The sequence below is a fragment of the Cibotium barometz genome, chromosome 9 (genome assembly GCF_041138505.1).
Source record: "Cibotium barometz isolate CiBa-2024 chromosome 9, ASM4113850v1, whole genome shotgun sequence".
Taxonomy (NCBI): Eukaryota; Viridiplantae; Streptophyta; class Polypodiopsida; order Cyatheales; family Cibotiaceae; genus Cibotium; species Cibotium barometz.
In genome coordinates this window covers 22,688,926-22,708,465 of record NC_141054.1, presented here as the reverse complement: position 1 = coordinate 22,708,465, position 19,540 = coordinate 22,688,926, and the positions used below count along the sequence as shown (strand labels likewise).

At 40.8% G+C, this 19,540-nt stretch overlaps 1 pseudogene across 1 annotated transcript; it reads left to right on the top strand.

The window, feature by feature from the left end:
- The first annotated feature begins 236 nt into the window (after positions 1 to 236).
- On the top strand, positions 237 to 14,770 carry LOC147635336 (endoplasmin homolog; annotated as a pseudogene). The gene is made up of 13 exons (XR_015266602.1): positions 237 to 510; positions 10,351 to 10,527; positions 10,786 to 10,879; positions 11,017 to 11,170; positions 11,469 to 11,549; positions 11,763 to 11,874; positions 11,962 to 12,093; positions 12,207 to 12,366; positions 12,999 to 13,137; positions 13,227 to 13,377; positions 13,503 to 13,887; positions 14,025 to 14,231; positions 14,346 to 14,770. The product of XR_015266602.1 is annotated as an endoplasmin homolog (transcript).
- Positions 14,771 to 19,540: the final 4,770 nt, after the last annotated feature.

Genomic DNA, 19,540 nt, shown 5'->3' with positions numbered 1-19,540 from the left:
TCCTAGCCTTGGCAATGATGAAACCAATGGTTCGTTATCCAACTTTCGTATGTGGAACCATGGGATTAAACTATTGTGCCTAATGTTATCTTCTTCTATAGGCACACAATCATATAATGAGGATTTGTCTCAAAAAATACAACAAATTGTCAGTGAAACCCTCTTGATTTGCGGTATGTGTAGATGCTTTATTTGATCTACCGTCTCCATACATAACATATGAATGAACTAAACCCATGTGTGTTGTTTCAGATGGTGATAATGATCTTCTAGCATTAACTAAGTGCTTGGCTCTCCAAATGCAAGCGTATGTGCAAAAAGCCAAAGCGTCAAGGGCCTTGTTGGTGACATACCCACCCCATGAGTTACGGGCTCGAGATGATGGGTTTGGGAATTCACTTGCCCATGCAAAGCCATTCTTTGAGGTTGGCCATTCGCAAAAGAGGGTTCGTAGAAGGAAAGAAGAGGTTAGAGCCTTGCCCAAATTCAAAGGGGGCAAAGAAAAAGAGGGTGATGATGCAAGCGAAGCTTGACCATGCTTGTGCCAATGGGAACTCCGATGCAAGCGAAGCTTGACCATGCTTTGTATTATTTTTTGAAGATTAAAATTCTTCTTGGAAACACAAATTTTGAGTTACGAGAAATTAATGTGTGTGCAAAGAAAAAATGATATCTTCCACAAATATGCTGAATACTTATAATCTTTATGTTAACATAACTCGAACACATCTTCATAACATCATGTATATTCAACACATTTTTTGCCTTAATTTGCCTTTAATTCCACAAGTGTTATGGTGAAGGTTAAGTGTCAATCATTAGGAGCAAATGTTCATTATATTGTATTTAATGCTGATTGTGATTGGGGTTGTTGCACATGTGAGTGGGCAATGAAGAGAAACATGTACAAATAGGTTCCCAAATAGGGCTACACATACTATGTTTCATAGTTTCTAGTTGACTGCTATTTTTCATAGTTTTGGTACAACACCACTCAAAACTGAAACGATAAATATGTTCTTTGAGCATATGTACAAAACGACTCAATACTGGAACAAGTCAGATTAATCATAGAATGCACATGGGAAGAGGCTATTTGTTACACACTTTTGCTCACCCCATGCTAAAGGAAACTCGAATACACATGGTCAGTCAACCATGCAAAAGGGTTTGAAACACCATGTGAGTGTCTCTTGATCTAATGGTCTAATCACTTTTTCTAGCATAAATAGAACATAATCAAACCTAGGAAGCAAAAATGGGTTCCCAATGATAAGCTTAGATAGGGCCATGTAATGCACACAAATTTGCATAATCGTCCTCGTTGTGCATTCGAAACACTTGCATACCATGTAATACAACGATTGTATTTTCACAATAAATAATACATGGACAAGGTATGAAGCAAAAGTGGTGCCTTGTGGGAGGTATTTTCTTAAACTATTAACATTTTACCACATGAAAGATAAATGGGGATAGTTAAAGGCGGAGGCATGAGTTTGTCGAGGCATGCTCACTTTTATCATCAAAGACAAGAGTAGGCAAGCTCCGTAGGTGGGGATTTGGTAGAGGTGCATGAGCTGGAGGCATATGTGGAACCTAGAGGACCTCATGATGGTGGTCAATTGAAGCCTACAAAAAATGATTTTGTGGGTGTGGGGGGGGGAGTAAGGGGACTTTTTCATGTTGCTTGTAATGGGTTATTGCAACTACCACAATGGGTAATTTCTAAGGGGCGGCCAGCTGAAAGTAGAAATCATGAAGGAGGGGATGATGGGCGAGACAGTCCCAAAAATTAACGTTAAACGTTAATAATTGCTGACATGGAAATGCTGGTGGGAATGTCGACGTGGAAATTAATGTTGCTGGTGGGAATGACCTGGACGCGGCCGCCGCTAGACGACAAGCTGGGGAGCTTGAAATGTATCTCGACCCGGGCAATATCATCGTATAATAACTACAACGAGAGTGAAGCATGTTGGCGAGACTTGACATGCATGGCATATTGTACTATAAGTCGGACTGGCACTACGAGCTGATGAGCTTCGGTCTGTAAAGGAATGCTCACCCTACCTCCTACAAATGTAATGGCATGTCTCTCACGGGCTCACATCATGTACAATGGTAAGAGGAGGTGGATGAAGCTCTGGAAGGTCTTGACAGAGACGGTGAGTATGGCACAATGGGGGTGTCTACTTTCATGATCTATACAACACACATACAACACATGGTTAGACATGGGTATGTTTCTAAAAAACAATAGAGCCCAATCCGGATGGTCATAGATATCCCTATGCATGCTCTCTATATTAACCCTAATTGGGCTCATAGAAAACCATGTGCATGCAACATAGCTCTCTATCCATGCATAGAGCTAATAAAGAGATCTATGCATTCTATGACCGGCCCTCTATCCATGCAACATGCTTCCAAATAAATAAATCGCGATTAGGGTTAGCATTGAGAGCCCTATGCTACATGATCTTTATGCTACCCAGGCCAAGCTCATAGAAAGCTTCCCTATGCATGCTTCTTTTAGCTTTGGACAGATAGAAAGCGCTCACGGAATCCTGAGGCAGCCCCGAATAGTTTCCCTGAAAAAATCCCAATGGTTCGATGGAGGCCCACTTAATACTTGGAGTAAATAAAAAGGGTGTAGGTCACCATACTAGCAACTCAAGAAGGGAGAAGCTCACCACGGAAGCTTGCTCAAGGCAAGAAGATAACCAAGTGGTTAATATGTCCAAAGATGTCAAAAGATGTACAAACTATCCCATAAGTGACTTATAAGGTCACTTACTCCTAGGACCTTTCACACATGAAATACCCATAAACCTAAGTCCTATGCCCCATATCATGTGCTTAGGCCCTCATCCCACATGTGCATATGTAGTATAACCAAGCACATAATTTCCTACATTACAAAGCATCCCCTCCTACAATGATTTCGCCCTCAAAATCAAAGGGTGGTCGTGCAAAACAAAAATCAACCCACAACATGTGGAGTCATAGACTATAGTAAGTGTCCAATAGTCCATGACCCTATATAATAAACTGAGTTGCCGCCAGCATCAAATGGAAAACCACGAATGTCAATGTACAAATAACATCAACATCAAAAGGTCCTCATAGCCTTCTAGATCAAATGGAAAACTCCATGGACCACATCCCAAGGTATAAAACATGATGCGACCTGGGTCGAAAAGATGATGTAGCCATGCATCCTCAATCATCACACAATCTCATGGGTCGAATGGAAGTCCCATGAACTAGTGACCCATATGCACACATGCATAACTACATGTACTAAAGGAAGCTCCATCTAATAATCTACCAAAATGATGATCCACATGACAGCTTGGATCAAATGGAACTCCATGAGAGTCACCATCCAATGTCAATGTCTCATACTCATGGGAATCACAATGGCATCTGCAATGATCAATGAAGTGGCCCCACCAATCGTGCTAGGTTCCAAGGGAAAGCTTGTACGCCCATACCATATTGGAAGAAGCTCATTCAGGGATAGCAGGTGGCTGTTTTGCTAGAGAAATCATAGCTCGAAAAGTGCTTCAAGCAAGACTATGGTGGCCTACGTTATTCAAAGATGCCATAGAATTTGTCAAAAGATGCAAAGAATGTCAATGTTTCGCTATTCCATAACAGAAGGACAAGATGCCGCTCACCCCTATTATTGTAAGATAACCGTTTGAGAAATCTTGGAAACAGACTGGGAACATAAACTGACAGCAGCCCTACGGGCCTATCAAACATCATATAAGGTAGCCACGGGTTACACTCCCTTCCATCTAGCTTATGGTGTGGAAGAAATTATGCCCATGGAGGAATATCTAGTCCCAAGCTTAGGGATTGCCATACAAGAGCGTCTCACGGAGAATGCATTAGCTGAAAGGCTAATTGACTTGGAGAAACTAGATGAGACCACACTGATAGCATCACATGGACTCATGGTCGAAAAACTACGCAGAAAACATTGGTTCGACAAAAACCTTAAGCAAAAAGAATTGGAAACGGGGAACCTTGTCCTCATGTATGGTGTCGGAAGCAACAGGAAAAAGAAACTCAAATACCGAGGCCTGGGACCATTCTAAGTATCGGACATCACACCTCATGGGTCTGTTCGAATTGAGACAATTGACGGCATCCAAACGGAGGGTTATGTCAATGGAAGTAAATTAAAAAAATACTTTGGACCACTGACCCAAGAGATGCTCTCGTAAGAACATCTCTTAAAACAACAAAAATAGCTTGCAAAAGAAAAAATCTAGCAGGCTCAAGAAGAGATTAAGGCTAGGGAGGCCAAAGCCCAACAATTATGACACAAAAGACTAAAACATGTCAACATGGCTTCTGTGACTCTTTTAGACGAAGGGGAACTAAACATTGAGCTAGCACACAACTCAAGGTGAGACTTACTACAGCTAAAGGCCATGCAACAAGCATTGCATTAATAGATACGGGGTCAAGTCATAACTTGATTTCATATGACACCTGGGTAGCATTAGATAGACCACACCTTGAACCCACTGATGCACAAGTTTGTAGTGTTCACTTGATAACCACAAAAGCCAAAGGATTTTTAAATGTAAACATCTCCATCAGAAATAATTCCTTGGTCGGGAAGGTGTTTGTCATGCCTGCACGTTCCATGGAAGAAGAAATGATTCTAGGACGATCCTGGATTTGTATAAGTAAATACAATATCCAATGGGAGGAAAGAACAGCATTGTTAAGCACAGGAGAAGAGGTCATGTGCATAGCCTTATGGAACTTGATAAACAGAGGGAAGCACATCATAACTGCTCATAATAAAATAATGAGTGCAGTGGCAACACCTCAGAGAATAGAACTAGCATCCGTTCCGTCGAAGCTTGCCCACACAATACCCAACATCTAAGGGTACACAGAAGTGGGTGCCCAAGAATCAACTTAAAGACCAGACAAGAAGGACACCATGAATGATATAAAGACCCCAAGAAGAACCTACAAACAATTCAAAAGTCAGACCTTGTTGACTCGAACCGATTGGCAGGACTCCAAGCATATGAAGAAACCACAAGGATTCCGTAAAGCAATGGGTTCAAAGGGACATACTGCAAGCACAATGATACTATTAAGGCAATACAGCAATATGGGTACCCAAACCCCACTCAATGGCCAATATCACAAACAATTCGAATCATCAAAAAGAGGGTGGTAAGAGCGTGCAACATCAACTCCTAATGCAAGCAAAGATTCACGCCAACCCTTGTGTGGAGGATAAAGAAAACTCAGCCAAATGGGTTGGGAATTGCCAAAGCAACAAAAGTACCCACTCTAGCTACAAGACTAAACAAGGAACCTCAGCAAGGAGATGCAAATAGAAACCCTTCACAACCAGGCACACTGACAACATTGTTCAATTGGGTGGAAGGCATAATAAAAAACTCCCACCTGGAACTAAAACGACTGCACCAACAAATTCCCAAAAGTGCCAAGGTGACCCCTTGGTTCTCATAGCAATAAAACAAAAGGTATCCAATGATTGCACAAATGGGTACAAGGTAGGCAAAGTATCAGTCACTCATCATGTGCATGTTTGACTGCTTGAGCAAAGTATTTAATCCTATACATTTCACATGAAACTGCAGAAAAACGTTCACGCCATGAACAAAATTACAAAGGTTCATGCTGTTAAAAAGTACAAAGGTTCACGTCGTTAAACGGTAATTTTTCACGGGCCAATCATGCAGCACCAGCTACATTATAAATTCGATTTTCTTTCCTCTTTTCGTCATTTTTCATTGTGTGCATTGTGTGATCATTTTCGAATCGCTTCAACGCGCATCTCCTGAGCTCGCCTTCTGCTACCCATTATTCTCTCCCAGTAGATTCTTCTAACCTTTTCACATGTTCTTTCACAATTACATCTCCTCTTTTACAGTCTCTATCCAAGAGCTTGTTCCCACACACACCCTATTCACTTGTATATTTCAACACCTCCCCTCAAGTGAATAATCCTAGCACACCTGGACCCTATATCAAGTTTCCCTCTTACTTGATAGCCTGCGACCAGTGCCTCGAGTCCCTAAACTCATAGTCCTTGACACTCTCTCTCTCTATGTGTCCAAGGCTTACTATAGTTGCCTGCGACCTTGAATAAAGTGCTCACACATACATCTACCACGTGGTCTACATCATCGGTGGCTCAGAGGTGGTTTTACTTTATTGGGGCAGGTTACATTGGGTTGTGGGGTCTCTCTCTCTCTCTCTCTCTCAGAAAAGATGATCCGACTCCACTTCCCTTGGAGCCTCCATGAAGTTTGCCGATGTCGTTCCTTCTCCACTGGGTTTGCTATAGCAGTCTCTTGCCATGTGTCCTGGCTTTCCACAGTTGTTGCAAGTGAAGGTCCTCCCTCCTACTCTGCCTCTTCCTCGTCCTCGTCCTCGAGAGAATCCTCCTCGGGTGAAGAATGCTTTTTCCTCTCCTGCTGTTGAGTCAAGCCCTTTCTTCTCTTTGCCTCTGCTCTCTTGCTCTAGTAGAGCTGCTTCTATCTCGTGTATCTTCAGTTCAGGTACATTCTTTAGTGTTGCTACAATGTTTTCATAATCTCCTTTGTCCACACTCTTCAAAAGTACAGCTAATGCTTCATCATCTTCTACCTTTTTGCCAATAGTTGCCAGCTGTTGCTTAATGCTTTTATATTTGTTCAAGTGTGTGATTAAAGGTTCACTTTCCTTCATGTCCAGTTTGTAGAATTGCATTAATAGATTTATCTTGGAATTTTTTGCTTGTGTACCAAATAATTTATTGAGTTCATCCCATGCATCTTTTGCCCACTATATCCCTGTGATATGATGAATGATCTCATCATTTAAACTGAGTGCAATAAGTCCCAATGCTTTTTCATTCCTACTCTTCCACTCATTTTCTCCTCTCTCTGGGCATTCATCTCTCCCTTCAACTAATCCCCACAGATTTTTCCTCATCAGCAAATACATGGTTTTTGTTTGCATGTATAAAACTGTTCCCAATTAAATTTGGCTATTTCCTGTGCTGAATTCATGGTGATGTGAAGGGGGTCTTACCTCTTGATCCAAATTCAAGATTCAAGGGCAGTGTCTACCCTTTTACAACTCAATCTGGTGTTTAATAGATGATTACAATAATTTTATCAGCATAAAATCACCAGAAATTACATTAAATTAAGGGTAACCAATTTGTACGGGATGGTTGGAGTATCAAACCAACTCCGATTTGCAATCTGAAGCTTTAGGGATCTGTATCAGATACCTAATGGTTAATTTGAACCCTCAATTGCACCAAAGTACAGTGATTAGCACTGATTAATCACTGATTAGCAAATTAATGCTCTGGTTTGTGTGCAGAAAACAGAGTATGCGGGGAGCCCAGATCTGGTGCCTTCCACTTCAAATGAGCTCAAATGCTTTCAAAGGCATCAATAGCAATGAGTCTAGTAGAGGATTAAGCCAAGAAACACAAGATTTGACCAAATAATGAAAGCTTAATCTCTGTTTTACCAAAGTCACCTGCAGATTTGATGAAGAGCTTGGATCTCTCTGTAGACTTGATGAAATTGATTTCTGTCTTCACCAGCTTGTAGAGCATGCTTGATTACCCCTTGGGCTAGGAGGAATTGAAGCAATTTGATTGGAGCAAGGAGAAATCTGCAGTTCCCTTCAGAAAAAACGCGCCGGCCAAAAACGTAAAATCTGCTTCGTTTCTGCGCGGTTTGCTACGCCATCTTGCTGAGCTTGAAGCTAGAGATGTTAGCTAGCTTGTGTATAAAGCTTGTGCCCTAATTTTATGTGTGCAAGGTGCTAGAGATCCTCCACTGGCTGGGGGTGAAGGGGAAGATGAAAAACTCACTAAAAATTTGATTTTTTTGCTAATTACCTACTAATCCTGATTAATCAACTAATGGGGTCATAAACCTGGTTGATTCTAGGCATGGCTCTGATACCATGTTGAAATTTGAGCAATAATGATGAGCTATGGTGGATCAAACACTAGAATCAACATAATTAACAAAGTGATTAGCAAGTGATTAAGACGTAATTAGTGAATAATTAGCACATAGATTAATGTAGGCATGGATACTCAAAAACCAGCAAATTCTCATTAGGGCTATGCCTCAATTTATAGAGTTTACATCAAGCATCAAATCCCATTGATTTCTCCATGATTCACTCCCAGAATATCTCCACCTTTTGCCTGATTCTCTCCACCTCTTCTCTTTTCCCTGATTATCTCCCAGAATAACTCCACACTCCTAAATTCCCTCATGCTACCCATTATTCTCTCCCAGTAGATTCTTCTAACCTTTTCACAGGTTCTTTCACAATTACATCTCCTCTTTTACAGCCTCTATCCAAGAGCTTGTTCCCACACACACCCTATTCACTTGTATATTTCAACATCTTTCTTAAGGTGAGTGCGGGTTTGAAGGGCTCTCCCATCTCTTCGAGTGCCTAACCTTCATCCTTCATGTGAGACACAAGGAAATGCACAATATAGAAGTTTTGGTCAAGCCAACTCTAAAAAGCGCCATGTAGTAGGGACCTTATAGACGCAAGGAGACGGCTATCGGTGACAAAGGTAAAGCTCATTTCAGTGTTGTTTTTTGTTTTGTCTTGGTTTTTAAGGTTAAGTTTTCAATCATTCCTAGAGTATATGTGTCTCTACAACACTTTTGAAATTTCTTTTTCTTTTTTTTTGGGACCAATAGTAAATGTATATATTAACTAGAAAAAGCTAGATACACCAGTAAGTCGTTTACATCAGAGAGTTACTCACTCCATTCCTCTACTTTTCACTCTTTACTTCATTTAAAAGATTACAAAGTAAAGCCCATCTCTTATCTTCCAAGAAAAAACTAGAGCCCCCATGAAATTTGATACCCCAATAATATGCAAGCTTCCATCATGGCCTCAGTGGTACACCCCTTTGGGGTCTGTCTTTCTAAAATGTCTCCCTTCTTAGACCAGATTTTTATTGTGAGCTCGATTCCAGCTGGATTCTCTATAAATGCTACAAAAGTGTAATCAATTTGTTTCTCCTTGTGATACCACCTTCTGGTCCTAGGACCATAACTAGGCAATCTGATTTTGCCTCCTTCAGTGTCATACACTTGCAAAATTAAATCATGGGTTAGGAAACCCCAGTATGTTTGATACTTCCCAAGAATAAGGCATGAGTTAGGGGATGCTCATCTGTAGCTTCATTAGAAACTAATCCAAGCCCTCATTTCTCAGTTTATTCACATTAATCACAGACCAACACATACAAATACATTTGTGCATTACATTTGTCACATCAACACCAACCAGAGAAGCATTATGAAAAACAATAGCATTTCTAGTAATCCAGATTTCCCACAAACAGCATGCTCTGATTATGTTGAACAATAACCCTACAGCTTCATCATTGAATGCCCATTTTCCAAGTAACCAATCCCCCCAGCAGCCCTGGATTCCTAGACCTTGGCCAACCCATTTTCCAATCCTGCCCCATGCACCTCTGATGGCTAGACAATCCCAAAAGGCATGTTTATCATCCTCCAATGCAATTTTACATTTGGGGCAACATCCATTAGTAAAGTTTTTGTGAAGCAATTTGGATCCAATGGGTAGTGCCCACATATAGACCCTCCACAAGAACACCTGAAACTTTATGGGCATTTGAGTAATGTTGAATATTCTAATAAGATACGGAGAGTGTGTTGCGCTATCAATTTCTCGTACCATAGTCTTATCTTATTCCATTATGCCATCTAGGTTGTTTGAAGCAATATTGAGAATGAATCATCGATTAGATAAACTCTAAAATATGATTATCTACTAAACTCTAAAACATCGATTGGATAAACTCTAAAATATGATTATCTACTAAACTCTAAAACATCGATTAGATAAACTCTAAAATATGATTATCTACTAAACTCTAAAACATCGATTGGATAAACTCTAAAATATGATGATCTACTAAATTAGCTTAGCTATAATCAAGGTTAACAAAATAAATTTTCAACAAACTTACAAGAAGTCACAAAAATCGATATACATAGTGATATACATAGTGACTAAGAAACTACAAAACAAAGCACTCACGACGCACATGAGCACAAAGATAAAAAAGAAAAAAGAAAAATTTATCCTATTTTTAAACAACGCTGTTTTTTAAAGAGTTTACCTTATACTCTCCCATGCGTTCTTTGTTTTTTAATTAGATTAATGAAATGTACGATCACCATAACAACAAGTATAAAACACACATTTTTTTTAAGGATCGAACCTGCATCGTGGTATCCTGAGTTCACCCACCCTTAGGCGGGACAAAAGGAAGGACTTTAGGCTTGTTTCCATGGCCAACTTGTAGGTTTTACCTTCCATCTTGGTTACGTCACTCTGATTTGCAGTCCAGTTTGCTTCTGACTCCGGACAGCAATGAGACGTTCCTCCTGCTGCGCGGCTCTCTTCGTGCTGCTGGCTTTTGTTCTCGTCCCGGTAAGCTCAGCTACGGCTTCTCTTGGCCAAAATCTGTACTTGTTTGTAAAAACTTTGAACATCTCATGGTTTGATGGAGTCTTCCTCTCTCGATCTCTCTCTGTTTCTCTGAGAAAAGTGCTTCGCTGTGTTTCTGAGTCCACTTTGGCCTCCCTGATTAGTCTGTATTTTGCGCATGGAATACTAAGAGAGAGAGAGAGAGAGAGAGAGAGAGAGAGAGAGAGTTGTTTCAGGCTTTGTTTCTATTTGCCTATGTAGCTCCTGTTGTTCGAGTGGTAGCAAATGATGTTGCCGAAGGAAATGGTGATGCCATACCCGATGCCCTCTCCACGGATGCTCAGGTCGTACAAAGGTTTGAACACTTCATCTTCATGGTTCCCTCTCTTCATGCAAAAATATTCATTTGGCGGAGGCAAGTTGTACAATGCTTCCTACATTTATTTGTCTTCCCTTCTCGTGGTTGATCTGGCATTGTTTGCATCCTCGCAGAGAATCCGAATCCATCTCTGCAAAGTCTTTCAGGTTGAAGGCTGAGAAGTTTGAATTCCAAGCTGAAGTTTCAAGATTGATGGATATAATCATCAACTCTCTATACAGTAACAAGGACATCTTCCTCCGGGAACTAATCTCGAATGCATCTGATGTAATTCTCATTCTTAATATACTAATTGTAGAAGCTAGTGAATTTCTTTTGTTCTTGTTTCTTACTGATTTAGTTAACAGGCTGTCTTTCTACTTTTATCTAACAGAACTCTGCCACTTCTTACAAGTGACAAGTAGAAATGGTTTATTAACAGGCAGTCTTTCTACTTTATGTACAGAACTCTGCCACTTTTTAGTAGTGACAAGTAGAATTAGTTTATTCAGGACTGTAAATCTTTGACATTGCTGTATGTTTGAGGGTGTCTTGAAGATGAATCTGAGCATTGCTTGTCTTGCAGGCACTTGACAAAATTCGCTTCTTGGCATTGACTGATAAGGAGGTTCTAGGTGAAGGTGACAGCACCAAACTAGAGATACAGGTTAGTGTATACTTCCTCTCCAGTTTTTGGTGTTAAAAGTGCTTATAGCTGGTATCATTATATTCTTGCGTATTCCTTTGTCAATATTGAGGCATGGCAGGAAGATGAGTTCCAGTCAGAAAGGAAAGTGAGTTGAAATGGTTCTTCTTCAAGCTATGTTTATATGAGGGTGCGGTTTTACCTGTGCTAAGAAGTTTTTCTTGTTTATGTCAGATCAAACTGGACAAGGCCAAGAAGATTCTGACTATACGGGACAGAGGTATAGGTATGACCAAGGAGGATCTTATCAAGAATCTCAGGACAATAGCAAAGTCGGGAACCTCAGGTGTTCTCTCTCTCTCTCTCTCTCTCTCTCTCTCTCTCTCTCTCGATAGTGAAGATGGTGTCTCAAGGGAGTGTTTGCTTTTTTTAGCTGGCTTATGCACCCCATGATCTCTACGAAAACTACCACAGTAGCAAGTCCTTCTTGAAACTCTATGTCAGACGTGTTTTCATATCAGACGAATTTGATGAACTTCTGCCCAAATATCTTACCTTTTTGAAGGTAATTTGAGTGACAATGCTGTGCAACTTCTATAATCGTGGAATGCTAATGAGCATGCAGCCATGCCTTATTATTGATTGTCTTCAACGTGGCTGTTTGCCTTCTTTATGCAGGGGATTGTTGACTCAGATACCTTGCCACTCAATGTCTCTCGAGAGATGCTTCAGCAACATAGCAGCCTAAAGACAATAAAGAAAAAGCTTGTACGGAAAGCCCTGGACATGATTAGGCGCTTGGCTGAGGAAGATCCTGCAGAGTCTGATGAGAAAGAGGTTTAGCATTCTCTATCGTTTTGTGCTTCTTGGCTTGAAGCGTCAGTGTTTTGAGGTGGGCTGAGGAAGATATTGCAGAGTCTGATGAGAAAGAGGGTTACATTCTCTATTGTTTTGTGCTTCTTGGTTTGAAGCGTCAGTGTTTTGAGTCCCCAGGATTTGTGCTTCTTTGATATGTGGTTCTGTTTCTAGCTTGCCCATTCTGGAAATCGACAACTGCTCCATGTGCATCCAGGTGCAGAATGGCTGGTTGCACCTTATATTCTGTGTGCAACAGCTGTTTGTGCATCCATATATACTATGGCTAAGGAGTGCCCCTACTTCTGCTAGGTTGCAATACTGATGACCTAAAAGCTTTATTGAGGATCTTGTTAGTGGGCTTGGAGAATGCATTTTATAGCAAGTTTTCTTTGTTGGTCAATTGCCTTTGCTTCCAACGAGCACCTGGAAGTCCCATTATTCATGTCGATATGATGGGTTTTGGTTGTCGATAGATTGGTTATGAGGTTGTAATCTGGAATATGCATTATAATATCTGGTTGTTTTTCCTCCCTGTGTTGGTGAGGAGGTTGTCCAACACCTGTGGCAGACTAGCATGAGAAAATAGGAGCCAACTGATGGTTTCTGATTTGCCAGATGTTTCCGAGGATGAAGACGATAACCGAGGTAAATATGCAAAGTTTTGGAACGAGTTTGGGAAGTCTATTAAGCTCGGTATAGTTGAGGATGCAACCAACAGGAACCGCCTTGCGAAGCTACTCAGATTCTATAGGTGTGTCCTCTGCATGGTTCAGATTTGATCTTATTAAGAGTCGTATGATGTAGGGGTTTATAATGTATGGTGTTTAATTGTGCTTTCAGCACCAAGTCTGAGGATAAGCTAGGATCATTGGACCAGTACATTTCGCGCATGAAGCCCAATCAAAAAGATATCTACTACATCACTGGCACCAACAAAGAGCAGCTGGAGAAATCTCCCTTTTTGGAGCAGCTAAGGAAGAAAGGCTATGAGGTAAAGGGTGTGTTTGCCTGTCATATTCTTCTATTTTGCATGAGCAAAGCCTCTTGGTAGGGCTAGATTTTTGCTTCCCTTACACTTGCAGCATCTGTCATGAGTCACAATTCTTGCCTGGGCAGGTTATTTACTTCACTGACCCCGCTGATGAGTACTTGATGCAGTACCTTATGGATTATGAGGACAAAAAGTTCCAAAATGTCTCCAAGGAAGGGCTTAAGCTGGGCAAAGACTCTAAGTTGAAGGAGATCAAGAGTCGTTCAAAGATCTGACAAAGTGGTGGAAAGAGCTGCTCATGAGTGAAAATGTGGACTCTGTGAAAATCAGCAACAGACTGGCAGATACACCTGGTGTGGTTGGAGTGCAAATATGGAACGCATAATGCAATCCCAAACGCTTAGTGATGCAAGCAAGCAGAACTACATGCGTGGCAAGAGGGTTTTGGAGATCAACCCAAGGCATCCCATAATTAAAGAGCTGCAAGACAGGGTTGCCCAGGATTCTGGAGTAAGCTTCCTCGCATGCGCAAAATTGCACAGTACAATTTTGTGTTGCCCAGAGAGAGGAGGGTATGATTGAAGTAGGGAGAGAGACAGAGAGAGTGCGAGAGAGAGTGATTGACTGTATCTGTCTTTGACTTGCAGGATGCAATTGCACAGCAAACTGCCAAGCTTATTTACCAAACAGCTTTGCTTGAGAGTGGATTCGTTCTTGAGGATCCTAAAGACTTTGCCGGTCGTTTATACTCAGTTATGAAAACAACTCTGAATGTTAGCCCAGATGCTACAGTGGAGGAAGAGGAGGAGGAAGTGGAAGAAGTTGAGACAGACACATCCAAAGATGAAGAAAAGGTATAAAGTACCTGTCTCGTGTTGTTTTGGGGATGGGGTGGTGGGGGGAAGGTTATTGGCAGCTCTCTGTCCTAAAACACTGCTCAAATCTAGTGCTCTTGTACGGCGTTTCAGGCCGAGGATTCCCAGGGCAGTGGAGAGGAAACATCCTTTGAAGATACAGCAATCGAGCATTCAGTAGTTGAGGAAGAAGAAGAGCACTACAATGATGAGCTGTGATCTCATCTTGAACTCGGTTTGGATCGGAAGCTAGTAGGCGGTTTGTTTTTAAAGGTAAAGGCAATGATTTAGAGAAGAGTTTACATGCAGGTTGAGAGTTGTAAAATATGAACACCACTTCGATGCGATGTGTTAGTTTTAAATTAAATACATTGCAAGGTTGACTGAGTTGTCCTATCGGATGCTTGCGGCTCTCTAGAACCTATACCCAACTAGTTAAGAGATGGGATTTCTAGGTTGAAGCACAACCTTGGGCTTTGTTGAGGCAATTTTTCGAAGTGTAGTATAAGTGTAATAGTGAAGATGGTAGAGTTTTTACCTCTGCTCTTGTTTACCCACATGTCTTGAGGGCATAGTGGCTTTTGTTCTTATTCGTGAGGGTACTCTCTCTTGCCTAATCTTTATCTGTTTTTTAAAAAGGAGAAGGAAATAAATTAGGAGCTGAAATGCTGGTCACAACTTGGCAATTTGAAAGGAAGAGTTGCCTTTCAAAGAAGAAGGAACTCCAAGGGCCAGAAGTTGCAAAAAAAAAACATTTCACAACTTGGCAATTTGAAAGGAAGAGTGTCTTTCAAAGAAGAAGGAATTCCAAGGGCCGGAAGTTGCAAAAATAGGTGTCTTGTAAACAAGATACTAAAGCTAGAGACAAAAAGAGCTAATGGGCTCTAAGCTACAGGTTGCAGCCAGGTCAGATTCATAAAAGACCTGACCCAACTGCATGGAGGTATTTTTTGGCTGCACTTAGTTGTATGATACAGCCTCACAGCTCTGCGTCTCTTGCTTGCATGACTTCTTCAACTCTTTCAGCTTGCTTGTTAGCGATGTTTGTGATCCTTTGATTGTGGTCCTGTTGAAGTTGTTCTTGACTGTATAGATCATGCAGGTGAAGAAGGCTGCAGTGTCGTGGGCAGAAAAGAAGGGCCAATAGAAATTCTCTTGAGATCACAATAATGCCTTAGAAATGTTTTGTCTTCGATAAGAGTTCTTTTGAATGTTGGAAAATTGCATAAGGTATGAATTTCTAGCCATGATAGCCAATTGTGTTGTTACAGGACTTACATGTGGCAATGTGTGAGACGCGTACGTTGATACACCAGGTTTATATGCTTGTAATGTGTAGGACATGGAGACATATGCTTGTAATGTGTAGGACATGGAGACATTGCGTGGGAAAATTAATGGCAACATAGACATATGCTTGTAATGTGTAGGACATGGAGACATTGCGTGGGAAAATTAATGGCAACATAGGTATGAATTCCTAGCTATGATAGCCAATTGTGTTCTTACGACCCTTACACATGGCAACATGTGGAACATGTACATTGATACATGGGATTTACACGTCCGTAATGCATGGGACTCGCGGATATTGCATTGGAAAACTAATGGTGGCATACTATTGCACATCATCACTTATAATAATAAGTGTGAATGTAACGTTCATGGGTGACAATTGTAGGCCAAGCACCTAGTGATGTGTAGCATGGGGGTACCAGTGGTGGGGACACAAAGGGTGCGTGAGTATGGTGTGTGGCCGGGAAGATACACATTGGACGCTTGGGGTCATTAGTATATATAATGGTTGGGTGGTTAAACATGGTATGCCAAGATAGGTTTGTGTTTGCTAATTTTGAGTTCTCTTTCACGTTTTTTCCATGAGACTTGAATCAGAGATCTAGAGATTCTTGCATGGAAGCCTGACATTTGGTATCAAAGTTTAGGGATTGGTTCTTGGCTATGGGGGAAATTTGTAGCAAGCATGAGCATGCAAAGGCGTGGAGAAGCGTGGAGCTGTAGCCATTCGTCTCTTTTTTTTTTGCATTCTTATGTCATCGTCAAATTTGTCTATCATTGTTGTTCCATAATTGTCGTCACGGCCATAGGTTGTCTTGGAAAAGGTCGCAAACACCTAACTGTACCTAGTCAATGACCTAATTCATGGTTGGACTAAATGAATCAAAACAATGAGCATCTTTGTCTTAAATAGGCCTTGTGAAATACCGGCGAGGTCATGGAACACACATTGAATTATTGCAACTGACTGTTTCTAAACCCTTTATGCATTGGTTGATAGCTCTTTCATGTCCTCCACCAATCATTCCATGTTGCCAACACCATGTGCTCTTGATTTGGTTCTAAGCTAGCTAGTTCTTTATCTTATTGCCCTTTAGGATTAGCCTTGCACATATCTTGTACATAACACAATGGATTTTGGCAAGCCATGTAATGTGAACACATCGGCAATAAATAATTCCAGTAATTGCAAAGCTTCAACTTTGTTCGTGTAGTAGGAACAAAATGTGACATCTTAGAGAATTTATCCACAATAACAAAGGTAGCATTATAAACTTTCTTGGTTCTGGGTAAACCCATAATGAAATCCATGGAAATACTCTGCTATTTTCTCTCTAGAATAGTCGGATGGAACAATTTGGGCAACTTCACACGCTTGAATTTAGTAATTTGACATTTTTCTCTTGACATAGGAAAGTCTTTTGTTTATTGGTGTACAATACATTTTCCTTGAGCACGCCAAATACTGTAAACAAGTGTGGTTCGTGCTCTAGTAAAGATTTACTATAAAGCAAAATGTCATCAATAAAATCCAACACAAACGTACCTACGAATGGCTTAAAGACATCTTGCATTAACATCATAAATGTGGCTAGTAAGCCCAAATACTCATCATGACCAAAACGAGTATGAAAAGCAATCGTAGATACATCTTTATCTTTAATACAAATATGAAGACATCCACTTTTAAATCTATCTTATTGAAGACCTTAGGACCACCTAGATCGTCTATCAAATCATCGATCCTTGGCATTGGATATCGATCTTTTACACTAAGTTTATTTAAGGCTGTGTAATCGATACACATTCGATTAGAATCATCTTTCTTCTTAACTAGCAAAATCGAAGAAGTGAATGGTGAGAAACTGGGGCAAATGAGTCCTTTTGTTAGGTACTCCTCAATGACCTTCAACACCTCGTTTTTCTTGACCAAACTCATCCGGCATTTGTGTAGCACTAATTAATGCATTCTTGGGTAGATCTAGGTCACCTTTAATATAATGCGTCCTTTCCTTATGCGTAAATTGATAGACATGTTCCAAAGTCGAGGAGAGGTTCTTCAGTGCATGCCATTCTTTCCCTAGCACAACATCAAAACATGTTAGTCGAGTAATATCAAAGTTGAGCTTCTCAAAGTAGGATTGAATAGTGAGAGCAAGGCCTACAGCCTGTTGATCCAAAACCTTTGTTTCTTTGCCATCCACTAGCTCAACTGTGTACTAATATGGTGATGGTTGAGTTTTCTACTTTAACTTCTCGACAAGTTGAGAACTAATCACATTATGACTAGAGTCCATATGGAAGAATTCCTTCATTGGTTTTCCTTCAATCGAACCCTTCATGGTAATAACTTCTATAACTGAAAACTGGTAACTACGACTAGCCTCTGAAGATAAGACTGTATCTATGGTCGTGGATACCCGTTTTTTAATTGACACTGAGAGTATCCTAGTAGAATGTTGGGTTGTTTGTTTTGGAGTATCAACCAATAAATCTTCCTCTAGATCATTCTCGTGATTTGAATCTATAGGCTTGCAGCTATGCGCTGCTTCTTCAATGGACAATCACGCCTTTGATGCTTACCCATGCACTTTTCACGATGCACTAATGGTCAAAGTTTATCATTTAATCCCAAGGCAAATTTATGAACTTGTAAGAAATCTAGTAAAATTTCATAAGCACCTCTCGATACTTATCTACATACTCCTGAACTTGTAAGGTTCTTTTGTGAGATAAAAAACCAAGTATCAAGTGCTCTACTCTGCACATCTGGTGACAAAATTTTGAATAAACATATTCTTAAATTCCTCCCAAGTATTTTGGATTACCTTGTCATTTTGAATTTTCCTTCACCAATGATGAACCACATCGTGTAAATTATATGCAGCATACTGGATTCTAATGTGCTTATATGTGATATCACATAAAGTAAGGCATTTTTTCTACTTAGAAAAATCGTGCGAGAAAATAAAATGCCAGTGTAGAGTACTTTGGTGGTTGCAAATCAATTAAATGCCAGTGTAGTGTACTTTGGTCCTTTAGTGCAAGTTTTGGATTTAATCCCTTTTCAAGAGTACTCTCATGATTACCAAGGGATGGGTATCAAAGGTAAGGCATTGGTTCTTGGCTATGAGGGAAGGTCTGCAGCAAGCTTGAGCTTGCAAGGGCGTCGAGCTGCAGTCGTCTGTCTTTTTTTTTTCGACCGGCCAGCCGTTGACGTCAGTTGCCTACTGCCGTTAGTGCCGTTGACGTGCCTGCCCTACCGACGCTGTTTCCGTTCATAACTGCACTACGTTGCTGTAGTGCTGCCAGGTATAGCCATCACACCAAGGTGGTGACTAAGCACCTTTGGGTGGTGCTAGCCAAACCACACATTTCCTCTCCTTCTCTCGACCCTGCTGCGCTGCAGCGCACGTCACACAAACCGCCATCGCCGTCGTCGCCCGTCAACAACAGCGCAGAGAAGAAGAAAAAATCCCACGTTTCTTTTAGAAAAAGTTAAAAAAAAAAAGCTTATTACAAAGCCCTAAGGTTTTATACTCTTAAGGTTTGTAGAGGGAGTTCACACGCGGTGTATCTTGGTAACAATCTTTCTTTTTGGTGGACTGCTTCTTGAAGCACTTGGCACTATCTACAAAGTAGTAATTCTACAAGGCTTTTGTGTTCATCCACTTCGACATCCATACGACGAGTGAGATCACTTATCCCCTCTCTTTTAATTTTTCGTTGTGTGGTACTTCTTGCATATTATTGGTTAAAATGGAATCCGATCACTCTGTCGCCCCACAATCACTTCCTCTTCGCCAAAAATGCATGATTTGTGGGAGAAAATGAACTTATTTTTTAATGATATCCGCACTATGATAACACCTATAGTACCTCCGCGCTGACTTTGGATACCCATCTCTTGGGTAATCGTGAGGGTACTCTAGAAAGGGGATTAAAGCCAAAACTCGCACTAAAGGATTTGAAACCACCAAAGTACATTGACACTTTACCGTCTCACATGGCTG